This window comes from Nilaparvata lugens, chromosome 3, assembly GCF_014356525.2.
Source record: "Nilaparvata lugens isolate BPH chromosome 3, ASM1435652v1, whole genome shotgun sequence".
NCBI classification, from domain to species: Eukaryota; Metazoa; Arthropoda; class Insecta; order Hemiptera; family Delphacidae; genus Nilaparvata; species Nilaparvata lugens.
The window spans coordinates 2,920,828-2,947,992 of NC_052506.1; positions in this window are offsets into that span (position 1 = coordinate 2,920,828).

Genomic DNA, 27,165 nt, shown 5'->3' on the forward strand with positions numbered 1-27,165 from the left:
CGATGAGTGTTTTCCTCCTAGAAGTCAAACAAATTCAAAAGAGTTCACAGTAATTGATATGAATTTCTCATAGAGAAGGTGCTAATATTATCATAGACCAGGTGAAACCTCTAAAGTAAACTATCAAATCACACATTCTTTGAATGGTTCATGGTTTGTGTAGGTGAGAAGTTGATATTGTGGTAATCATTCATATTAGATGAAAATACTAAGAAATTGTCAAAAAACACAGATTTATTGATAGATAGAAAGACCAGTTCGGTCATTAACATAACCTCTAGACTGTGTATTCCAAATTAAGGTTTAAAGCAGTTTTGGGCGAATGCCTGTTGTTTTTACCTGCATTGTATCTATTGTCTATGAATAAATGAATGAATGAATGAAAACTGCGCTACCTACCTACCTCATGCACGAGAAGGAGGTTACTAAGCTTATTTCTCAAGGATGGGGTGGACCCCTCATTAGTTTCCTAGAAAGAAAACTCATGCCAGTTGATAGAGCTGATAAATAACTATACAGGGGATGAATTTGAGAAAAATCGGTCAAGTTATTTTTGAGAAATTCGTGAAAAATATGATTTTTTAGTAATTATCCGCCATTTTTCTCAAGAATATTACGGAGCTCCTGCAATTTTACCAGAAATGAGACTTGTGTCAGTTGATAGGGCTTATAAATAGCTATCTATGGTATAAATTTGAAGAAAATTGTTAGAGCCGTTTTCGAGAAAACCGTGAATAACATGGTTTTTTAGTAATTATCCGCCATTTTTTCCGCCATTTTGAATTCAATTTTATTGAATTTATTATTGTCAGATCCGCATGGTATAAGGACCTTAAGTTTAAAATTTCAAGTCAATCGGTTAATTAGTAATGGAGTTATCTTGTTCACAGACATACACACATACACACATACACACACACACACACACACACACACACACACACACACACACACACACACACACACACACACACACACACACACACACACACACACACACACACACACACACACACACACACACACACACACACACACACACACACACATAAAGACACATAAAGAAGTAGAATGAGAAAGATAAAGAAAACGCAGAATAATGACGAACCACGAGGAATAATTATGCCTAAAGTGAGATCCACGCTATAATGACAGTGTTCGATCAGCAATGGTATTGCTATCCTAGTCTATAATTCAACAAAGCGGATAGCGCTATCTCTTTCTCGCTTTGCTTTGTTGCCAGATCGTCTTTTAACAATGTAGAATTAATATAATTATTATTTAACGAAAATCCTAAATAAATGTTGCAAATCACCCCGAAGACCTCTACTACTGCAGACATTGACAACAGGGTTAACAGCTAGATGGTAATTCGATGAGAACTACTATCCAAAAATTAGTTGCCAGCCCGGGAATCGACCCCGGTACCTCCCAATTGCTAGTCAGGAATGCCAATTACCCTTACACCAAACTGACAATCTCTGGATAGCAGCGCTCATTTTATACAAAGCCATAGCGGCCAACCAGTTACAGATGGAATTAAATGCATTCTCTATTTAATTCCATCTGTAGAATTGATAATTAATTAACAAAATATTTCATCTTAATTATGAAAATTTATAATGACATTATTGAAAAATATAATTGATCATTCTAAACAAGAATGAACAGTTAATATAATATCAATGAACCTGTATCAGCTACCGTCTACAGAAGGCATTGACAGGACAGAGGAACGGCAACGTTTTTCTGCTATCTTTCTCCACTGCCATTATAACGTGGACTTCACTATAGGGTTGTCCACTTTCATTTCACATTATTGCATCTCTCTTTGTTATTTGTATTAAGTTTGCTTCTGAAATTAATGAATTGATTGAGTTATGAAAAGTTGAAGTGAGGGAAATACCTGTTGAAAGCGTGGGGTCCCATCTGACCGAATCCCAAAAGGTCGAAGAGTATACTTTCCCGTATGGTCGAATCCCATCTAGCCTATGAGATTCGATCAATTGCGGCGAACTACAACATTCTCCTATCAAATGGGATTCGACTGTTTGAGAATCGGTCAGATGGGAAAATCAAATTTTCGACCTTTTGCGACAGTTGATATTTTCGGCCAAATGGAATTACTATTAAAACTTTTCGATCATTTGGGATTCGACCATTTGGGAAAGTACAAGTTTAGTGGTATGCCAAATGACCGTTTCCCATTTGGTCGAAATTATTATTTTGTCGCAAAAGATCGAAAACTGAAGACCCCCAAATGGTAGAATTGAAACTTGTACTTTCCCAAATGGTCGAATCCCAAATGATCGAAAAGTTTTAATAGTAATCTCATTTGGCCCGAAAATCTCAAACTGTCGCAAAAGGTCGAAGATTTTATTTTCCCATCTGACCGATTCTCAACAGTTGAATCCCATTTGATAGAAAATGTTGTAGTTCGTCGCAAATGATCGAATCTCATAGGCTAGATGGGATTCGACCATATGGAAAGTATCTTTCGACCTTTGGGATTCGACTATTTGCGACAAACTACAAAACTCTTCTACCTAATAGGATTCGACCATTTGCGACGAACTACAACATTTTTCTATCAAATGGGATTCGACTGTTTGAGAATCGGTCAGATGGGAAAATCAAATCTTCGACCTTTTGCGACAGCTGAGATTTTCGGCCAAATGGGATTACTATTAAAACTTTTCGATCATTTGGGAAAGTACAAGTTTCAATTCTACCATTTGGGATTCTTCAATTTTCGATCTTTTGCGACAAAATAATAATTTCGACCAAATGGGAATCGGTCATTTGGCTTGCCACCGTTGAAAGTAGAGGAAATGTGAAGTGAAGAGAAAATAGAGAAAAGTGAAGAAAATTCATGAGGAGAAGATGCATTAGAAAGTACTGTAGGAGGAAAAGTGAAGAAAACTCACAAGACAGCATAGATCTGGAACTAAAGTTGGAGGTCAAAGTACGAGAAAACCTGTTGAAAGTAGAGGGAATGTGAAGTGAAGAGAAAATAAAGAAAAGCGCGGAAAATTCATGAGGAGAAGATGCATTAGAAAGTACTGTAGGAGGAAAAGTGAGGGAAACTCACAAGACAGCATCGATCTTGAACTAAAGTTGGAAGTCAAAGTACGTGAAAACCTGTTGAAAGTAGAGGAAATGTGAAGTGAAGAGAAAATAAAGAAGAGCGCGGAAAATTCAAGAGGAGAAGATGCATTAGAAAGTACTGTAGGAGGAACTGTGAAGAAAACTCACAAGGCAGCATAGATCTTGAACTAAAGTTGGAAGTCAAAGTACGTCGGGAAGTCAAATCTGTGGGAAGAGAAAGAATTTAAAAAACAGAGCACAATATGAAGAAAAGGCCGGAGAAGAAACAGAAAAATGGAGAGGAGATAAGTTGACATACAGACCTGTCCTTTGATGGAGATTTGACAACATCGGTTGTCTGAGAGGGGACTTAGAATGTTTGGTAGGTGGAAGTGAAGTTGAATGTCTTCCCCCCCCCCTCCACAGGGGGCTCACAGGGGGGCAGGGGGCGCAAATAACGGAGGTCACAAGGTGAATGACCTCTCAGGACGTCAGCAGACGCAACTCTGCTAGTGCTTTAGCTGACTGGCCTCAGTAACACAGATAACACCCATACTTCTTCCTCCTATTCCTCATCATCATCCTCTTCCTTCTTCTTCTTCTTCTTCTTCTTCTTCTCTTCTTCTCTTCTTCTCTTCTTCTTTTCTTCTCCTCCTTCTTCTCCTTCTCCTCCTCCTCCACCTTCTTCTCCTGCTTAACTATATCTTAGGTCTATTGTTAATCCTCACCGAGACAGTCGAAGGCCTTCCAAATACTGAAGTTCGTATGTGATAACCATCTCCGCTCGCCCATTCCCCCGACAGGGGGCCCAGTAAGGCCTCAACCCAGAGATAGACCCCCCCGCTGATTCAAGTTCTTGAGGCTATTGGTTTCCATATGATATAATTCATCCAGTTCCGGATGATCTTTCTATATGATGAAATTAATTTTTTAGAATCGAAAATATTATAATTCCTCCAGCATTATTTAGTTCATTTGTTTATTCTAATTCCTCCAGCATTATTTAGTTCATTTGTTTATTCTTATTCACCTATTAAATTAGTTTTTCGAATGTGAGAATATTGATACTGATGGGCACGCATAATAATACCATGACTGCAAAACAAAATATTGAAACCAAAGACCTTAAATCTGCGATTAGACCAAATTTATTTAAAAAATGTTAATAACTCAATCCTTTTAGATTATATTAGATTGAACATAACTTATCATACACATGATGAACATATGTGTTTGCCAACTTTCGTTCAATCTAATAGAATCTATGAGAATCAAGTTATAACCATTCTGTTAATAACTCTGGTGTAAACCCAGCTTAAAGATGCATACCTTTTTAATGTCTTTGATTGTAACTATAGACCTTATACAAATACAGTAATAGACTGGCTTCTCCACACATCTGTGTAATCACTTGTCAGCTGATTTATGATGAATAATTCTATAGTCTGATTTTTACTCTAATATTGGCGTATGAAGGAGGCTCCTTTTTCCTTTTATATCATCCTTGAAATGCAAAATTTCCAAAAACCTTGTATATACGTCGACGCGCAATTAAAAAAGGAACATACCTGTGAAATTTCATGAAAATCTATTACCGCGTTTCGCCGTAAATGCGCAACATATAACATTTAAACATTAAGAGGAAATTCCAACCCGTCGACTTGAATCTTAGACCTCACTTCGCTCGGTCAACAAGGGAAATATCACAACAATATTAATAATAATAATACTGAGGGTGATGTCCACATAATCTCTTAGGCTTGTGCGTGGGTAATGAGTGAGAGGGATGATGATGAGAGATGACGACTACTTTTCACAAATTCAATTAAGACATTTTTCAATGTCATCTAACAAACTCAAAAAACTTGGCAGCTAGCTACTCATTGTTCTGCTGACAATATTTCGGATTGAGTTATAGGTTTATTGCTCCTCTATCAAATCCCACGTGAAAATACCCGTGACACCTGTATTAAATTTATCCGAGTGCAAAACGTCAGTATGTTAACAGTGCCATAAACAATGAATTATTCATTCGATCTATTCATCATTCACTCCTTCCTATTCATTATTCTACCACTGGTATCAACCCACCTCCGGTGAGTTTCCATATTTATGGTATTTTTTCTGTTTGAATTGAATTTTGAAAAGTCTTTCAAGATGTTTTTTCCGGTTTTTACGCTATTGTCACATGTAAAGGTAGAATCGAAGATTAAGAATTGAAATTTTCATAGACACATGAATTTTTTCAGTTACTCGTATATTCCTTTTGGTTGAAGGAGGATCTATAGTGGGGTCCACGTTATAATGGCAATGTTTGATTAGCAATGGTATTGCTATCCTTGTCTATCATTCAACAAAGCTGATAGCGCTATCCTTTACTCGCTTTGCTCTGTTGCCAGATCGTCTTTTAACAATGTAGAATTAATAATTAATCAAAAAAAATTTCATCTCAATTATGAAAATTCATTATGGGATTATTGAAAAATATAATCTTTTGCTTATTGGATTATAACTGATTATTTTAAACGAGTCTTTTTGTGTAGTTGAGAAGTTGATATTGTGGTAGTTATTCATATTGAATGAAAAAGACTAAGAAGTTGTCAAAAAACCACTGATTTATTGATAATTAGAAAGACCGGTTTCGGTTATTACACCATTGTCAATCTCTGATAAACTAAAACTAAATACAAGAACAGCAGAATTTATACTAGTAGGCGAGTACTGCTATTGGTCGAGGGCATGAACGTCTGCCATTGGCCTAGCTAGACAGTCTCCTCCCACTCAACGGTGTGACAAAATGGCGGCTTAAGCAACAGAATCGCCATTTATATCGCAACAGAAGGCGATTCTGTTGCTTACTGTTATCTCAAGCCGATAGTTCACGTAGCTCTTTCCTATGCAGCTGTGTTACGCTGGTAGTCTCTCAAATTGTGTCGTTCATACACTCTCACCCCAACAAAACAGTAAAAATTGACAATAATCGACAGTAATCGGCTTGAGATAACAGTAAAAGTTACGACATAAATTCCCTATACCATGGGATATCTACTTACGCTATTGTTTCTCTATGATAATATTGAAAAGTAAACAAAACTAGACAGAGAAAGGACATCAAAGTCATCTAGAGAACCTGTTGAAACCAGAGAGAGGTGGCCAAAGAAATTGGCAGTGGTGTGCGAGTGTTGTGAACTTGACCTCTGTGGACAAGAGGACAAGGGGGGTGATCAATGGCGGGGGGAAGAGTGCAGCTTGACTGACCAAGTGAAACCGCAAAACGGTAAATATGCGCTTATACCATACCACGGTTACCAGAGGTTACAGCACTCAGCACTGTCTTCCCACCAGGCAGAACGAAACTCTGAAATAACCGGCGTCGCACCGAGCGTATAGAAAGCGTCGTTATTGTTGTTGTTGTTTGCTGTAGTTGTTGTGTTGTTGTTGTTGTTGTTGTTGTTGTCCTTCTTCTTCTTCTTCTTCTTCTTCTTCTTCTTCTTCTTCTTCTTCTTCTTCTTCTTCTTCTTCTTCTTCTTCTTCTTCTTCTTCTTCTTCTTCTTCTTCTTCTTCTTCTTCTTCTTCTTCTTTCTTCTTCTTCTTCTTCTTCTTCTTCTTCTTCTTTTCTTCTTCTTCTTCTTTTCTTCTTCTTCTTCTTTCTTCTTCTTCTTCTTCTTCTTCTTCTCTTCTTCTTATTCTTCTTCTTCTTCTTCTTCTTTTCTTCTTCTTCTTCTTCTTCTTCTTCTTCTTCTTCTTCGTCTTCTTCTTCTTCTTCTTCTTCTTCTTCTTCTTCTTCTTCTTCTTTTCTTCTTTATTTTCTTCTTCTTCTCTTCTTCGTCTTCTTCTTCTTCTTCTTCTTCTCTTCTTCTTCTTTCTTCTTCTTCTTCTTCTTCTTCTTCTTCTTCTTCTTCTTCTTCTCCCTAATATTCTTTCCGAAGAATGGACATTGATATGTCCAAGCTCCGCCAATTTATGTAGATGCATTACAATATAATTATTATCTATAGTTATTATATTACAAATTGCTTTTTCATATCATATACAGTTCAATAATTATTTTCTTAGTCTATATTATGTAAATTCATCTATAATTTTGCTGTATTGTAAGCTATTGTATATGAGTGTATAAGCCAGTATATATTGTAATCTACATAAATAAAGTACTCAATCAATCAATCAATCCCTTCGCTTCCATTTTCATAAAAATCTGGTGTGGTAAACTCACACAACTTTCCTTGCTCATTGAACTGGGAGCCTCATTCTTAAACGACAATAATTTAGAGAAATAACATAATGACGATTGGCGGCAACATAATTATTTGAAACTACGATCAGACTACTGTATATGTGTGTATATAATTGTTTTCAGAGTACTTTTTCCTTTGTGTAGATTGTGAAATCCGATGATTTTTTAAAAGTCGTCAAAACAGCTGTTCTACAAATAGAATATTGACATGTGTTCTTTTGAATAAACTGCTCTTCTTTTGAATAACCTACCTCACGCACGAGAAGGAGGTTACAATAGTATATTTCGCACCTAGGGCCGAAAATGAGACTTTTCTGGCTCGAAATCGGTTTTCAAGTCCGAGGCCGTAGGCCGAGGACTAGAAAAGATTGAGAGCCGGAAAACATTTTTGCCCGTGGTGCGAACGATATTTTTCGCCACACAAAAAAATAAATAAATAAATAATAAATAAATAATAAATAAATAAATAAATAAAAAATAATAAATACAAAATCTTTATTCTATGACAAGTACATTACAGAATAACAATAATCAATATTGAATTCAACAAAAATGCTTAGTGTACAGTCAAAGAATACAATACTGTTTGCTAAAGAGTGAACTTTGTCTGCAAACAGGAGCATATCTCACAATTGAAAATAAAATAGGGAATTCGCTTAGCGTACACACATGAGATATATAAACTGAAAATAATGGAATAAATAATAATGACAATGAACATGAATGATACCAAATAGTAAATATAATAAATAATTAAAACCACACACACACACCCACACACACACACATACAACATGGAGCTGATTTGTTTCATCATAGCTTACACCTTCCAATGGTGTATCAAAAAAAAAAGAAGAACGAGTGAATAAAGTTCAGATTAGAATTCCAAAAAGATCCTCAATCTCTCCCGGTGAACGACTCATCAACCACAATCTTAATCTAGATTTAAAAGAAGCAATACTAGCTACATTTTTGACTTCAGTGGGAAGACAGTTGAAAAATTTCGGGCCCAAAAAAACGAAGCTCTTCTGAAACAAAGTTCAATGAGAACGAGGCAATGTTATGAACCCCCTCTCAGCATTCCTAGTGTAATAGGGTAGGCCTACATCAGGTCCATGGTTACCACTTTTCTTATAAAATAGTGCCAGAACCTTGAAGACATACAGATATCTCAACGGCAGGATGGATCTTGCTTTAAAAAGTGGGAATGAGTGGACTCGCCCACCCTCACCGCAAATAACCCGGATAATGCCTTCTGCAGCCTAATCAAAGGCAAGAAATGAGATATATAAGTGGATGCCCAGCACGAAATACCATACCCAAGTCTGGACTGCACAAAAGCATAGTACATATTAGAGACAACATTACCGGGAAACAGATGCCTTATGTTAATAAGTTTTCATTTGTGCGTAAATGTGTCGTCGACCACCACAGGGTGAGGATCTCAGTTTGGATGGATTTCAAATTGTCTAAATAACCTAAAAGATTATGTTCAATTATGTTCTAATGTTTTATGTTTTAATTTTATGATTCTATGTTTAAATGGGAGGTTGAGTTTATACTTTTTATTCTTTCAAATTGCGATAAGATGATATTGGTATGAATGTTTTGATTTTGAATAATAAACACAAATAATGAAAAGTTTTTTGATCAGCTGTTTTAGCAGACTAACTTGGACAATCTGAATGTCAACAATGCTTGTCATCGTCGACTGCGAAAGTTGAGGTTAGAAGTTCTATCCTACTCTGAAAATAGAATTTGAATAGTTTTTAATATAACTTATTTATATTCCATTCATCCAAATAAAATGATGGTATCTTATTGCTGAATACTTTATTCAATTCTAGAAGCATATAAACTGATTTCGTTTCATAAACTATTTTGTAAACACGTTCACATCAAATCAGAATCAGCTGACCTCAAGGTTATTTTACAGCCCTAGGGTAGTAAAAATTTTACCGGCCTGGTCAGAAAAACACTTTCGGCCTCCATATAACGCACGAAAACCAACTCATTACATCCAAGTGGGGCGAAAACTAAATTTCTCACGGATAGGGTGGCCCCCCTGTTAATTTCGTGGGAGGAGACTCATGCCAGTTAATAGAGCTGATACAGGGTATGAATTTGAAAAAAATCTGTCAAGTCATTCTTGAGAAAATCGTGATAGTAATTTAACAAAATTCATTCTTCTCAGGAATATTACGGAGCTCCTGCAATTTTCCCAGAAATGAGACTCATGTCAGTTGATAGGGCTTATAAATAGCTATCTAGGGTATAAATTTGAAGAAAATCGTTAGAGCCGTTCTCGAGAAAAACGTGAAAAACATGTTTTTTTAGCCATTATCCGCCATTTTGAATAGAATTTTATTGAATTTCTTATTTACGGATCCTCATGGTATAAGGACCTTAAGTTAAAAATTTCAAGTCAATCGAATAATTAGGAAGAAGTTATCGTGTTCACAGACACACACACACACCCCCACCTACACACACACAGACCAACACCCAAAAATAATGTTTTTGGACTCAGGGGACCTTGAAACGTATAGAAAACATGAAATTAGAGTACCTTAAATTTTTTTGGATAGCAATACTTTCCTTACCTATGGTAATAGGGCAAAGAAAGTAAAAAAGAGGATATTCAAAGTCTTCAATGGATCTCAAGATGGAAATTGCAATCTATATATATAAAAGCGAAATGGCACTCACTCACTGACTGACTGACTGACTCACTCACTCACTCACTCACTCACTCACTCACTCACTCACTCGCATAACTAAAAATCTACCGGACCAAAAACGTTCAAATTTGGTAGGTATGTTCAGTTGGCCCTTTAGAGGCGCACTAAGAAATATTTTGGCGATATTTTAACTCTAAGGGTGGTTTTTAATGGTTTGAAGTTCGTCTTTTATCTATATATATAAAAGCGAAATGGCACTCACTCACTGACTGACTGACTGACTGACTGACTCACTCACTCACACTCACTCATCACTCACTCGCATAACTAAAAATCTACCGGACCAAAAACGTTCAAATTTGGTAGGTATTTTCAGTTGGCCCTTAGAGCGCACTAAGAAATCTTTTGGCGATATTTTAACTCTAAGGGTGGTTTTTAAGGGTTTAAAGTTCGTCTTTTATCTATATATATAAAAGCGAAATGGCACTCACTCACTGACTGACTGACTGACTCACTCACTCACTCACTCACTCACTCACTCACTCACTCACTCACTCGCATAACTAAAAATCTACCGGACCAAAATGTTCAAATTTGGTAGGTATGTTCAGTTGGCCCTTTAGAGGCGCACTAAGAAATCTTTTGGCGATATTTTAACTCTAAGGGTGGACTGATATTGTCCTAACATATGATAAAAATGTTCAAATGAAAAATGCAGGCGAGCGAAGCGAGCCGGCTGATCTCATTCTTGGACGATCCAGTCGGGGGTCCAGGGGGCGGAGCCCCCAGGCTAGACGGATATGGCGAGCGAAGCGAGCCTGACGGCTAGTCTTATTATATTAAAGCTCCAAAGACGAAAAATTCACAGCCAATACGCCTGATTGTCACGGAGAACCAACCTCAAAATCAGTTAGGGAACGTACTGGAGGCTATGGGAAAACCTCCAAATCACTAAAATTTTATCCCCCCTGGCCACCTAGAGACCCCCAATTTTTTTCGACATTTGAAATCAGCCTCGCACAGAAAATTCGATACAAGCTTTTTTGTTCAGCCCCCGGTGATAAGCCTATAACCATAGCTAAATTTCAACCAAATTCAAATGGCGGCCCAGGAAATTGAGTTTTCATCGAAAATTTGAGTTTTTCCCCAAATACGAAGAATTCTCAGCCAAAACTATAAGATCGCTGTGACAACTGAAGTGAAAACTTGAGCTCTCTTATTCTTCTTCTCCTACTTCTTCTTCTTTTACTTTCCCTTCTTCTTCTTCCACTCCTCCTTTTTCTCTTCTTCAACCTCTTTTTTCTCTCTTTTCCTCCTTCTTCTCCTACTCATCCTTTTCCCCTTCTTGTTCATCCTCTTCTTTCTCCTTCTTCTTCTTCTTTTCCTTCCTCTTCTTCTTCTTCCACTCCTCCTTTTTCTTCTCCTTCTTCACCCTCTTTTTTCTCCTTCTTCTTTTTCTTTTCCTTCTTCTTCTACTCCTCCTTTTCCTCTTCTTCTTCCTCTTCTTCCTGCTTCTTCTTCTTCTTCTTCTCCATCATCATTTTCTTCTACCATTGCTTGCAGCAGCTCTTCACACGTTTCGCATCCAGCACTTGAATTTCGTCCGCAGTTGCGAAAACAATGAATTGCGGACCATTAAATGCCGCACCGCCGCCACGAAAGTGACCGTGAAATAAAACGAAACTGTTTCACACTCATTCTTCATGATGGAAGCGTGATGAAGGTCATATTTTTGTGAGGTCATTGACCTCTGCAGTTTGTGGGAAACGTATAAAGCAGTGGTCGCCAAACTTATGAGCCTGTGAGCTAGAATAGCATTTATAAATCTTCTAGTGAGCTACCAAGCAATATTAGAATAAACAAAGTATATTTTATTCCCTATAAAGATACATTTCTAGTGTTGAAATCTACTTATCTCATAGCAAAAAGTATAACAAAAGTTGAAATGTACATTTCAATGAGAGCAGAGGAACTCTTTTTGGCGATCAAGTATTTTCTTGATGTTTGGAGTGTACGTTGTAGTCGTCATTCTGATGCAGTTGTCCGAAAAATGTTCCTATATGGATTTTTTATGAATTTTATACTTGAAAAAGATGATTCACACAAGTAGGTAGAGCTGAGCATAGCTTTCAACCTCAATGCAACTTGAATAATAATTGGATATTTTTCTTTGGGGATTTGAGGCCAAATATTTCCAGTTGTAGAAAGTGATCTGAGAGACAAGATCATTTTAAAAATCCACAAATTCCATTCCAACTGAAGCCTGATCTTCACCAAAAGTTTTTACAACACAAGCTGCAATACTTCTGAATCGATCTCTACAAAATGAGAGTTGATGAATTGTACCATATTCGATATGCTTTTAAAATCTTGAAATCGTTGATCAAACTGTTGTCTCAAGTCTGAACTGTAACGTATTATTGGTTATTGCTGAGGTGCTGTGAAGGATTTTTCTCGTCATTGATTTTCTTCAGACTGGAAAAGTGTTTATATTCAAACTGGACGACATTCTTTTCCCACATCTCAAGCTCCTTGGAAAACGATTTTACAGTTCAAATCATTCCACCGATGTCCTTATCTTTCCCTTGAAGCTGCAAATTTAAATCATTCAACTTCATATTTTTGAGAAATACAAAATTTTGTAGTCATGTTTCTCGATGCATGGTTGACAACCCAAGCATTTCTGTGAGCTACCAAAAACTACCCCACGAGCTACCGGAAGCTCGCGATCGACTGTTTGGCCACCATTGGTATAAAGGATGGACCAATGATTCTGAGTGGATATGAATTAATTCTATTCTATAACATTAAAAGTTTACAATCTTATTGAGTAGCCTAGAATCCCATCTAATCCTTCAGAGTTCATGTCTATTTGGACAGAGTATAGAATAGGATTCCAGAATGAGGGTAGGCACAAACCAGTTAGTCAAGACAAGACTAGTCACGATTAGTCACAATACTTCACATAATTTATTATTTATTTATTTATTTAAATTCCTCATGAAGCAACACTCACCGATTAGTCATTGCAATTAGACATGTTTTCATAAGCACTTTCAGAAGTATTGTGACTAAACGTGTCTTGTCTTGTCTTGGACTAACTGGTGTGTGCCTAGCCTTATAGTAGAATAAGACTCTTATATAAAATAGATAGTGCGTTATGTATCTTATAGTTACAATTCACTAGATAATGAATTGAGAAAAACTTTATTCTTCTAAGAAAATTCTCCTTTGTCAAAGCACATTATAGTACTCTGGCAAGATCAACACAGCTCAGTTATTCATTTTATTTATTAGAACAGTCACAAACACGATATTTGGAAAGAGAAACAGGCAATTGCCCAAAACTTCTTCAATTCCTTGATTTTGGCACATAAATAGTCCAAAGTGAGGTTAAGTTTAAAATTTCTGTTTTCACCAAAGATTAACACTCAGAGAATACGTATTCGAGATATGACTGATGAATTTTGAATTTCGAAGGGTTAATAAGAGCCGGAAATAACACTAAACAATTCTAAAGTTTCAACAATATTGAAATAAAACTTGAAAATTTTGAGCAGAAAAATTAAAACTACTATCACTGCAACTATCAGCTGATTTTTTTTTATACAGTACCATTGTGGTAATGGAATCATAATTTTACAATACAATGAAATAGTACTGAACATCACAAAATATAAGTTATTTGTTCAAATAGCAGTTGATTTCAATTGAAAAAAAAACGAATATTTGTCCATCAAATTTATAGTTGTATTGTTTATCAAGCCTCATTCACATATAATGTTTTCATTTTCATAACAACTTCGTTTTTGATCGGGATCAAATTGGATGAAATTAGATGAATGAATTTGATTGAATAGATATTGATAAATTGAAGCTATCTATTGAAAATTCAGCTTGAAAATGGCTCTTGAAGAGTTGAAACTAATAGTAAACTTTTAGTTGTGTTGTGATGTAATTACAACTTGTTAATTCTTAGGCTCAACTCACACTTACGCGACTCAGGTCGAGAAGAGACTCGGATCCCTAGTCGAGAGCATGTGTTTGACTCGACTCTAGTCTCCGCGACTGTCACCATTTGAAAAAACAATGCTCTCGACTAGAGTCGAGTCTCTTGTCGACCTGAGTCGCGTAAGTGTGAATTAAACCTAATAATGTGTTTCTATATTTTAGTAGCCCTTACAAAAGAGGAGTGAATATATATATATATATATATATATATATATATATATATATATATGAGGTATAAGAAGGAATAATTTTGATTCAATTGAATAATTTGATTTGATTTGATGGATTTGAGCTGATTAGGAAGAATTCATGCATTCATGATATGATAACTGACATTTAATAATTGACATTGAATCGAATTGTATTGTATGTATTGATGAAATTGTTTCATCATTTTGATAACTTCAACAAACAAGTTTTCTTCAAAAGCCGAAAATTTCGTTGTCACAGCCATTGAATAAACTCATTTATTGAAGAAAACTCATTTTGACTCTATTTGAGTAGAATCTAGACTCTATTTGGTAGTCAAATAGGTCGTTTTTTTTTTCATTAACAAAAAAGGGATTATACTAGTTGTATTGGGTAGAATATGGGATCAAATTCATCCGATGACGTAATAACAAGTCACATCATCTATCTAGAACAAAAATGCATACAAACTCGATGATAACGGACGAAAAAAAGCGAAAGACAACCGACTGGTCGCTAGGGAGTGAAGAACGGTTTCAAGAAGTGAAAGAGAATAACGGATAAGAATGAGAAAGTAGTGGTGACGAAACAGAAGGAAAGAAGAAAGGAGGAGGATGATGAGGAGGAAGAGGAGGAGGAGGGGGAAGAGGTGGAGGAGGAGGATGATGGTGTGATACTTTCTCAATGTTGCGCAAGAAATGTACCGTTTAGCTGAGAGTGGGCAGCAGTTACCACCTTTACTTGTTTATCGTATGCTAACTGTTAAAGGCTATGCAAAGGTGTAACCTTGAAAAGGACATATTTAAGGATGACGCCGATCTCATTCTTGGAATAAATATCTCTGTCCTTCTCCATTCTTTAAAACTAGTAGTTCTGTGAACAGTAGACCTCACGCAGTATTCTTATCCACAAGTACCTGATTGAAACTATAGACCTTATGGAAATACAGCAATAGACTGGCTTCTCCACACATTTGTGTAATCACTTGTCAGCTGATTTATGATGAATAATTCTATAGTCTGATTTTTACTCTAATATTGGCGTATGAAGGAGGCTCCTTTTTCCTTTTATATCATCCTTGAAATGCAAAATTTCCAGAAACCTTGTATATACGTCGACGCGCAATTAAAAAAAAGGAACATACCTGTCAAATTTCATGAAAATATATTACCGCGTTCCGCCGCAAATGCGCAACGTATAAACATATAAACATTTAAACATTCAAACATTTAAACATTAAGAGAAATGCCAAACCGTCGACTTGAATCTTAGACCTCACTTCGCTCGGTCAACTACTGTTTATCATCACTGTTTTGTTGGGGTCATCGTATAAGAACCGTTCAGTATGAGAGACTACCAGCGTCACATGGCTTCACCAAAAACAACTATCAGGAGTATCGGCTCAAGTTAACAGTGGAATATGTGACATAAACGCCCTCTACCACGGTATATCCTCTTATGCTATCTTTTTCTCTATGATATCATCATAAATGATACAGTATCACCACACATGATACACTATCAACACATTATGATGGAGTGATCCGTGGTCTAGTGGATAGAGTCCTTGCTTAGCAGCATAGAGATCCCGTGTTCAAACCCTCTCATAGCCAAAAGTTTTTTAACCAGATCACTCCCGTGTTATCGGATGGGCAAGTTAAACTGTCGGTCCCGGCTGAAGTATGTCAGTCGTAAGGCCCATTGACGGCTTAAATTATATATTCAGGCGGTGGGACTTCCCGCAAGGGACTCCCCACCAACAAAAGCCATACGAATTTACTTTAACACATACAGTATCATCTCAACATGATACACAGCACCATGATATATTTTATTATGCTATCTTTTATCTATGGTACCTATTGCGAATTACGCAACTCTGTGAAAATAATTAAAAATATATTATATAAGAGAGTGTGCACACAGATAGCAGTCAAAGGCTCTTTAAGGATGGAGATCCATAAATAATGTGAAAATAATATTAAGAACTGGAAATTTTGTGAAGTGAACAACTACAAGACTTAACCTATTTCGGACTATGTGTAACCTTATCTAAGTTTGGGAGAGGGATAGCACAAGGTTACCTTATTTTTTTCTCTCCCAATCATTTTTAATGATGTACTTGTTGTATGAATCAATAGAGAATCAATAAATCAATGGAGAATATCTTTAACCTTCCAACACCCCTGGATCTCAGAACGCCTGACCTCCGTCTGTATGAACACACCCTATAGAAATTATATAAGTGTGAAATCAGCATATAATATACTATTTTAATAGTAAGGTACGCCAAAAACGGGATCTCCTTTGAACTCGTATGCATATACTGGCTCAGAAAGTATAGGTTTTATTTACTCAATAACAATTTATGAATCACTTTGTAACAATAAAACAATTTATGAATTACTCCATTACAATATTACAAATATCGTAATACTTTAATACATTTCATTATGTTATGACATAAATTACTTCATAACAATATTACAACAATTTATGAATCACTCCATAATAATATAACACTTTATGAATTACTTCATTACAATATTACAAATTATGAATTACTTCATAACAATATAACAATTTATGAATTACTCCATAATAATATAATAATCTATGAATTATTCCATTACAATATTACAAATATCGTAATACAGTATTACATTTCATTATGCTATGACATAAATTACTTCATAACAATATCACAACAATTTATGAATTACTCCATAATAATATATAATCTATGAATTACTCCATTACAATATTACAAATATCGTAATACAGTAATACATTTCATTATGCTATGACATAAATTACTTCATAACAATATCACAACAATTTATGAATTACTCCATAAAAATATAACAATTTATGAATTACTTCATAACAATATTACAACAAAATTAATTACTCCATAACAATATAACAATTATGAATTACTCCATAATAATATAATAATCTATGAATTATTCCATTACAATATTACAAATATCGTAATATAGTATTACATTTCATTATGCTATGACATGAATTACTTCATAACAATATCACAACAATTTATGAATTACTCCACAACAATATAACAATTTATGAATTACTTCATAACAATATTACAACAATATTAATTACTCATAACAATATAACAATTTATGAATTACTTCATCATAAATTACTTCATAACAATATCACAACAATTTATGAATTACTCCATAACAATATAACAATTTATGAATTACTTCATAACAATATTACAACAAAATTAATTACTCCATAACAATATAATAATTTATGAATTACTCCATTACAATATTACAAATATCATAATACAGTAATACATTTCATTATGCTATGACATTAATTACTTCATAACAATATCACAACAATTTATGAATTACTCCATAACAATATCACAACAATTTATGAATTACTTCATAACAATATTACAACAATCTATTAATTAATTACTCTATGACAATATAACAATTTATGAAATACTCCATTACAATATTACAAATTATGAATCACTCCATAACAGTATAACAACAAATTATGAATTACTTCATAAGGATATTACACCAATATTTATGAATTTCTGATACTTTGGAAGTGAGAACAACGAGCTGTAACGCCTTAGTGGGTTTTGCGAATATTGGTTTCACCACAAATGATACAGTATCACCACAAAAATGATACAGTATCACCACACATGATACAGTATCAATACACATGATATTATAGTATTACCACAAAATGATAAAAGTATAAACACACATGATACAGTATCACCACAAAATGAGAGAGTATCACCACAAAAATGATACAGTATCATCACAAATGATGCAGTATCACCACACATGATACAGTATCACCACACATGATACAATATCAACACAATATGATACAGTATCATCTCAACTTGATACACAACACCATGAGATATCTTATTATGCTATCTGTTCTCTATGGTATTGCGAATTACGTCACTCTGTCAATGACATGCAAACAAGGTGAAGGTGATTCTAGTTGGGGGAAGTTGGTCCCCCACCCACCACAGCTGATGGAGAGGCGAAGAGAGGCCACCCGAGTGAGAGGGGAATAGTTGCCTGTTTGAATACGTAATTCCATCTCCAGGAAATTCGAAATAGGTTCGACCCACATTGCAAACAAAGAAAAATTATGTCTGAACTTGTAATAATCGAAGGAAACCGTTATTCACGGAAACATACTGACTCAAATCGTTGCCCATTTCCTTCCTATTGACAAACAAATATCTGTCTGCCTCTCCATCATATCCTTCTTCTTTCTTCTCGTCATCCTTGTCTAGTCTTTCTCTTTCTTACTCCCACGATATCTGTTTGTCTCTTCATCATCCTCAAATTATGTTTTTCCATCATCCTTGAGATGATGGAACCTAGAGATCCCGGATTCGAACCCACTCAGAGCCAAAAGTTTTTGAACAGGTCACTCCCGTGTTATCGGATGGACACGTTAAACTGTCGGTCCCGGCTGAAGTATGACAGTCGTATAAGGCTCATTGACGGCTCAAATGATATATTCAGGCTAGGTGGAACATCCGTCAGGAACTCCCCATCAATAAAAGCCATACAATATTATTATAATCCTTGTTTGGATGGAATTAAATTATATTTTATTTAATTTTATTGTATTTATTCTTATTCTTATATATAATCTTATTGTATTTTAATTAGTAAAGGATTAACTTGATAACTCATCAATGTATATAACACCATATTTTATAGAACAGTTCTTCAAAATTTATAAAACTACCCAACATTTCCAAATTGCCTCCAAATAGAGATATAATTTGAAACTCTTGAATCGTCTTTCAAGCTGCAATTTATTCAATGTTCCAATAGAATGTTTGAAAATTCATTTGCTTCTAAGCTCATGTACTGATCTTGTATGGTAAAAAGTTGAGAATAATAATAATATCGAGTGACCTGGCTGGCTCAGGTGTCAGAGTTTTCAGGTCTAAACTGATCAATCTCAGGGCCTCTGACATGACCTAATGACTGTTTATTAGGCAGCCGGGACCGACAACTTAACGTGTCCACCCGAAACACGGGAGTGGCCCCACATAAATATCTTGCCCGGGCCGGGATTTGAACCCGGGCCTCTGAATCATAAAGCCAGCATCTGATCCACTCGACTACGGCCACGCCTAGAAAAAAAGTTGAGAAATTCCCAAATCTTACAATTTGGACTATTTTCTTATAGACGTTCCATGAGCATGCATGGATTTAGAGTTTTAACATTAAAGTATCATTCTGTATTTTTTTCCAGAAATATTACAGACTACCTGGAAGGATCTATTGTACTAATTCACTGGAATTTCCGTAGGTCGACCTGAATATTTGTTGTATAATATTGATTTTTCACAAGAAACAATGATACATCTCCTAGTCATCTATTTCTTTCTTGGTAGTCAGAGCTCTGAATATCTTGTGTTCCTCTCACAAGAAAGAATGATACATCTGAAAGGTATTTCTCTCTCCTTTGATATTTCCATTGTATATCAATAGTATATTAGTTAAGTTATTCTATTTTCATTTTAATGTATTGTATTTTCAAATTGTATGCTCAATGTGTGTTATGAGGGCAATAATGGGATTCAGTTCCTGGTGCCCTCAAATATGTAAATTTTCAAATAATAAATAAATAAATAAAACCACAGAAACAACTTAATTCAACGATTTTCTATCAATTTAAATTAATTTGCGAGTGGAATATTAAAGTGCTTGCTTCTTCTTCTCCTTAAAATATGATTTTAATGACAATCTTGGATTGTGTACGAATTATTAATAAATGGATGAATTATGTTGTTACAAACAATATCATGGCTTGAATATTATGATGACTTGTTACAATTCCACTCCAACATTTGGTCACAGTACATTTTTTACAATCATACTAAAATAAAGATCAACAACATTTTTAGAGGGATCAAGAATTGATGTTTCTCAGCAATGCACAATCAAAATGGATGCCTCTCTTAGAAAATGGCGGCGTATTAATGTGGAGCTCTGTGATTGGTCGGCTGTTACTGAAGTTTCTTTCTCACTTCTAGCAGTAGGCGGAGCTAAGAAGTTCAACCAATAGCATGATCCTTCTTTTTTCCATGGTGTAAGTAACAAGATGAAGCTTAGTTGAAATGATTATTTATCTATAATCTATTTAATATCAAATGATTAATTGACGAGCGAAGTGAGGTCTAAGATTCAAGTCGACGGTATTGCATTTCTCTCGATGTTTATATGTTCCGCATTTACGGCGAAACGCAGCAATAGATTTCCATGGAATTTGACAGGTATGTTTCTTCTTGAATTTCAGGTTGACGTATATATGAGGTTTTCTGAAATATTGTATTTTAAGGATAATACAAAAGAAGTCTCATTCGAACGCCAATTAATATTACCGTAAAATCAGACTATAGAATTATTCATCAGAAATCAGCTGTGGAGTGGATTATGGATTATGCAATTGATAGCTGGAAGTAGCATATTATTTTCTCCCGACTTTTCTATGCTTTCAACTTGGTAAGCTTTTGATGATCGTAAAGTAGTTGTTTACAACAAATTATCGTCGATACAATAACCCAAACAGCTATTAGTTGTTTACTCACCGATATCTCGCCGACACGTCAGGACAGGACATAATTAATTCACACTCTGATGGACAGTATTCAAGGAGGCTGTGGTTTTTAACTGCGCGAGGTCTACTGTTCACAGAACTACTGGTGTTAATGTGAATAGCAATATAATGTTTTGAATTTATAGTGAAAATTTTTCCTCTAACTTGTCAAAAGTGCTCATTTTAAAATATTCTAGACTATTGGAACTTCATCGGATATATACTGTATAAAAATATAGATCAAGTTCTTTAGGTGCCGTCTCCGTTTCGAAGGTTGAGAAAACTTCGTTTTCGTTCTCCTTTTGAGATCATGATCTCCTTTTGAGACCGCAGATCGAAATTGGTCATTGCTGCATCCAAACCAATCCCGAAGTTTCTTCAGCCATGAGTTTCGTCTCTTTCCTACGGATGTCTTTTGTGTTATTTTTGGTAGAGAGTTGGTTTTGGTAGAGAGTTAGTGGGGAGGATATTTTTAATATTCTTTCCGAAGAATGGACATTGGTATGTCCAAAGCTCCGCCAATTTATGTAGATGCATAACAATATAATTATCTATAGTTATTATATTACAAATTACTTTTCATATCAATACAGTTCAATAATTATTTTCTTAGTCTATATTATGTAAATTCATCTATAATTTTTGCTGTATTGTAAGCTATTGTATATAAGTGTATAAGCCAGTATATATTGTAATCTACATAAATAAAGTACTCAATCAATCAGTCTTTCCTTGGACTTTCCCCTGCATAATAACTTGAAGTAATTGATATTTTTCTCCTCTCATAACATGTCCCATGTATAGCAGTTTTCTTCTCTTATAGATCAATATTGTATTATTATTATTATTTATCACCTTTTTCACTCACATTACATTGCATTATTTCTCTCTTACTCTCTACCATATTTGTTAGAGTTAGTGGGAGTGATATTTTAAGTATTTTTCCAAGGAATTGACATTGATATAATGATTGTTCAAAGATCCGCCAGTTTATGTAGATACAAAACAATACTATCTTATAGAAATTCTAGATTGTATTTCTCCCATATCATATTGCAAATAACTACTATATTTAGTTATTGTTAGATATTGTTATATTAGTTATTATTAAGGTGCGTACAGACTTTCGCTCTGCTCCACAATCGAACGTTACTCGAGCAGATCGATTGATGATCGACCGAGGAGCAAGAGTGGAACGCGAGAAGAGCTAAACATCTCCGTAACGTTCATGATCGGAGCGTGCGCGGAGGGTGCGCGGAGCGTGTTGGAGGCGCGTATATCTGCACGCACCTTTAGACTTTATCACTACAAAAATAACAAAAACTAAAACTTGATTCTATAATGGATGAGAATAAATTATTACTTTATAATTCCCAAAAATATATCTTTCAATTTTTCTTGAATATGTTCGATGTTTTTAGTATGTTTATTGTTGTATACAAATGTCCACTAATCTGTTTGAAATTCTAGTCCTAACTTGAATATTTGAAGTTTCTTGGTTATATTATATCCTCTTCTTCTTCTTTGGCTGTGCCTTATCCCATTTAAATGAGGTCGGCATGCCTTCCTCTTAGTCTGCCTCTCCACAAAGCCCTATCCAATGCTTGCTCTCTCCTCCAACCACTCTCCCGCAAGTCAGCCGCTATTCTATCTCCCCACCTCATCCTAGGTCTACCTCGTCCTCATACACCATCCAAAACCAAATCCTGCACTCTTCGTCCAACATAATCCTCCTCCCGTCGCTGTACATGCCCAAACCACCTCATCCTTGTCTCCTGCATTTTCTTTCCCAGTGGTCCAACTTTTACAGTGCCTCTGATCAATTCATTTCTTATTTTATCTCTTCTTGTAACCCCACACATCCATCTTAACATTCTCCTCTCAGTCACTTCCATCTTTCGTTCCTGTTTCTTTGAAATGGGCCATGTTTCTGTTCCATACAGCATAGCTGGCCTCACAACTGATCTATACACTTTTGACAATTCACTCTCTTATCACAAAGAACACCACTCATTTTTCTCCAGTTCATCCATCCAAAATTTATTCTATGCTTTATTTCTACATCAAGCCCTCCATCTCTGTACACTTAAACCCAGGTACTTAAAACTTGCAACTGGTTGGAGTTGGTTTATCTTGGTTATAATTATGATATGATTATCTAAATTACATTAATTACATGATTGTTATCTATCTATATTGAACTGGTTTCGATTATATTATGAAGACCTGTATTAATTCTAAGATCATGTTGAATTTAGTAAGGTATGTTTGAACTCGTGGCTCGAGCACTGGATTTCTTTTTCTAGCCACGCTCAATTATTTAACAATAGTATATTTCGCACCCAGGGCCGAAAATGAGACTTTTCCGGCTCGAAATCGGTTTTCAAGTCCGAGGCCGTAGGCCGAGGACTAGAAAAGATTGAGAGCCGGAAAAACATTTTTGCCCATGGTGAGAACGTTATTTTCCGCCACACAGAAAAATAAACAATATAAATATGAGAATAATTGTTTATTAGGCACTTCCGAAAGCAAAACAGGAAGGTCATAGCTCTAGCAAATCTGAGGTAAACTAAATATCAGGAAATTGTCCAAGTATTTTTATTTTTTATTCTGATTTGTCTAAATAACCTAAAAGATTATGTTCAATTATGTAAGAGGTTGAGTTTATACTTTTATTCTTCCAAATGACAATAAGATGATATTATTATAAATGTTTTGATTCTTGAATAATAAACACAAATAATGAAAAGTTTTTTGATCAGCTGTCTTAGCACACTTGAAATTTGGCCAATCTGAATGTAAACGTCAACAATGCTTTTTGTCGTTGACTTCGGAAGTTTAGGTTAGAAGTTCTATACTATCCTGAAAATCGAATTTGAATAGTTTATAATATATATATTATCTGTATTTTATTCATCCAAATAAAATGATAGTATCTTATTGCAGAATACTTATTCAATTCTAGAAGCATAAACTGATTCCGTTTCATAAACCATTTTGTAATTACGTTCACATCAAATCAGAATCAGCTGACTTCAAGGTTATTTTACAGCCCTAGGGCCGTAAAACTTTTACCGGCCTGGTCAGAAAACAATCATTTTCGGCCTCCATATGACGCACGAAAAACAACCCCATTACATCCAAGTGGGGCGAAAAAAAAATATTTATTTATTTTCTTGTAACACTGTCGTTAATAGGTAAATAAATTTGATTTGATTTGATATTTTGTAAATTCATCTCAACTCTGCTGTATTGTAGGTTACTATAATAGTATATTTTGCACCTAGGGCCGAAAATGAGACTTTTCTGGCTCGAAATCGGTTTTCAAGTCCGAGGCTGTAGGCCGAGGACTAGAAAAGATTGAGAGCCGGAAAAACATTTTTGCCCATGGTGAGAACGTAATTTTTCGCCACACAGAAAAATAAACAATATATATATGAGAATAATAATTATTCTTATTGTCTATTATAAGTACTTCCGAAAGCAAAAGTGGAAGGTCATAGCTCTAGCAAATCTGAATATCAAGAAATTGTCCAAGTATTTTTATTTCTTATTCTGATTTGTCTAAATAACCTAAAAGATTATGTTCAATTATGTAAGAGGTTGAGTTTATACTTTTATTCTTCCAAATGACAATAAGATGATATTATTATAATGTTTTAATTATTGAATGATAAACACAAATAATGAAAAGTTTTTGATCAGCTGGTTTATCACACTTGAAAAAGTTTTTGATCAGCTGGTTTATCACACTTGAAAAAGTTTTTGATCAGCTGTTTTAGCACACTTGAAATTCGGCCATCTGATGTGATCTGAATGTCAATGGAAGTTTAGGTTAGAAGTTCTATCCTTCTATGAAATCGAATTATTTGAATAGTTTTAATATATATCTTATCTGTATTTTATTCATTTAAATAAAATGATAGTATATTATTACAGAATACTTTATTGAATTCTAGAAGCATAAAATGATTCCGTTTATCCACCATGTTCCGTGATAAACGCTTTACTAGGAGGTTTGAGGTTAGATTCTATTATACTCTGAAAATTGAATTTGAATAGTTTATAATATCTCATTTGTATTTCATTCATCCAAATAAAATGATAGTATCTTATTGCAAAAACTTTATTCAATTCTAGAAGCATAAACTGATTCCGTTTCATAAACTATTTTGTAAACACGTTCACATCAAAATCAGAATCAGCTGACTTCAAGGTTATTTTACAGCCCTAGGGCCGTAAAAATTTTACCGGCCAGGTCAGAAAACAATCATTTTCGGCCTCCATATGACGCACGAAAAACAACCCCATTACATCCAAGTGGGGCGAAAAAAATATTTATTCATTTTCTTGTAACACTGTTTTCAATTGGTGAATAACTTTGATTTGAGTTTATATTTTGTAAATTCATCTCAACTATGCTGTATTGTAGGTTACTATAAACAAATAAGTGTATGAGCTTTATTTATTGTATTCTGCATACATAAAGAACTCAATCATTCGATCTATACCACTCATTATTCAGTGAATAGTTCAGATACGAGATTCTTCTCGAACATTCCTTGTCGTTTTTCAATGATACCATAAACACAGTTTTTGGCACACTGCTATGCATATAAAACAGCACAAGTCATATAGGTGCAGTTAACAAAATAGCAACTTAGATACGTGTGAGGCTATAGTGAGGTCCACGTTATAATGGCAGTGGATAAAGATAGAAGAATAGCGATGCCGATTCTCTGCATTAATTAATTATATTTCTACACTGTCAAATACATAATTGGCATCGTTGTGGACCTAGAAAAGGATAGTACCACCGGCTATGTCGAATGATAGACAAGGATAGCAAAACCAAAGTTGATCAAATACTGTCATTATAACGTGGACTTTACTATAAAGATATTTTTAAACAACCCGTTGCGTTTTTAGTGTTTGAAAAGGGCGTTGATTCAACTATATTTTTCCTGCAATTGAAACAATTCAACTGCTTTTCTGATCTACAAATGTTTTTTGAGAACAGTTTTTTTAACTGAGATACAGTTATAATAGTTTAAACATAGTTAAATAGTTTTTAAGTTTATTGTTCGTGAAAGCCAATGATATGTCCTTTTCTAGTCATTCTGAAATTCATTCCCACAATAATACCAGAAGTAAGTTGAACCTGAGAAATGAATATTGTCGGTAGAAATCCAGTCATGTGAGTTTTAGGGCGTGTGCAATTAGATTCTTCAACCAATTACCATTAAACATGACAGACTTGGCTGTGGAAGATTTTAAATTAAGAATTAGAGATTTTCTTATTGGAAACTGCTTTTACAATCTGAATGAATATTCTAGCTTTAATATGAATAATTTTTAAAATTGTGATGAAATGGTGATATTATGTACATCAGTAACAATGATTGTATTTCTATGACGTGGCCTATACTTGTCGTTGGCAATAAATGGATTTGATTTGAACAGTTTCAATAGCAACTGAGATACCTGGGAAGCTAACAACACTTCAGAACAATTCGTTCCGTCTGGTGTTAGAAAAGGGCGTTGATTCAACTGGATATTTCCTCAGTTTTCAACGATTCAACTGCTATTCCGATCTACAAATGTTTTCTGGAAACAGTTAAAAAAACAATCATGACAAGTTTATGGAAAATTGACAACAATCAACCCATGTCTCTTATCAGTTTAGAAATCGATTTCGAAAACTATGTTTTACCATTTTACTGGGAGGGCCTTCTGCTATGTGGAGTCCTTGAGACGGAAAACTATTGATAAAACAATCATTATTGTTTTGTTTTTCTGTCTGGAGGCTCTTATCTACAAGTTTATTTATTTATTTAAGAGACATATAAGAGCACAAGGATAATATTCCATAATTGCTCTCTTAACACATACTATAAGTAAAACAATTGAATCACCTAATTGTCAATCACCTAATTGAATTCCATGCGAAGATACGTTATTAATCGTATTAGATATGTAATTTTTTCATTTATCAATACAATTACATATCATAGAGCAATGACTGGGAGATTTCTAAATGTTTTTGATTATTGTTACAATTTTCGATGTTTCGATGGATAAACCAGTTTAACAATAAAGTAGTTGAATTTCAACATACATAAATACGTTGACTAGTGGTTCTGTGAACAGTAGACCTCACGCAGTATTCTCATCCACAAGTACCTGATTGAAACTATAGACCTTATGGAAATACAGCAATAGACTGGCTTCTCCACACATCTGTGTAATCTCACTTGTCAGCTGATTTATTATAAATAATTCTATAGTCTGATTTTTACTCTAATATTG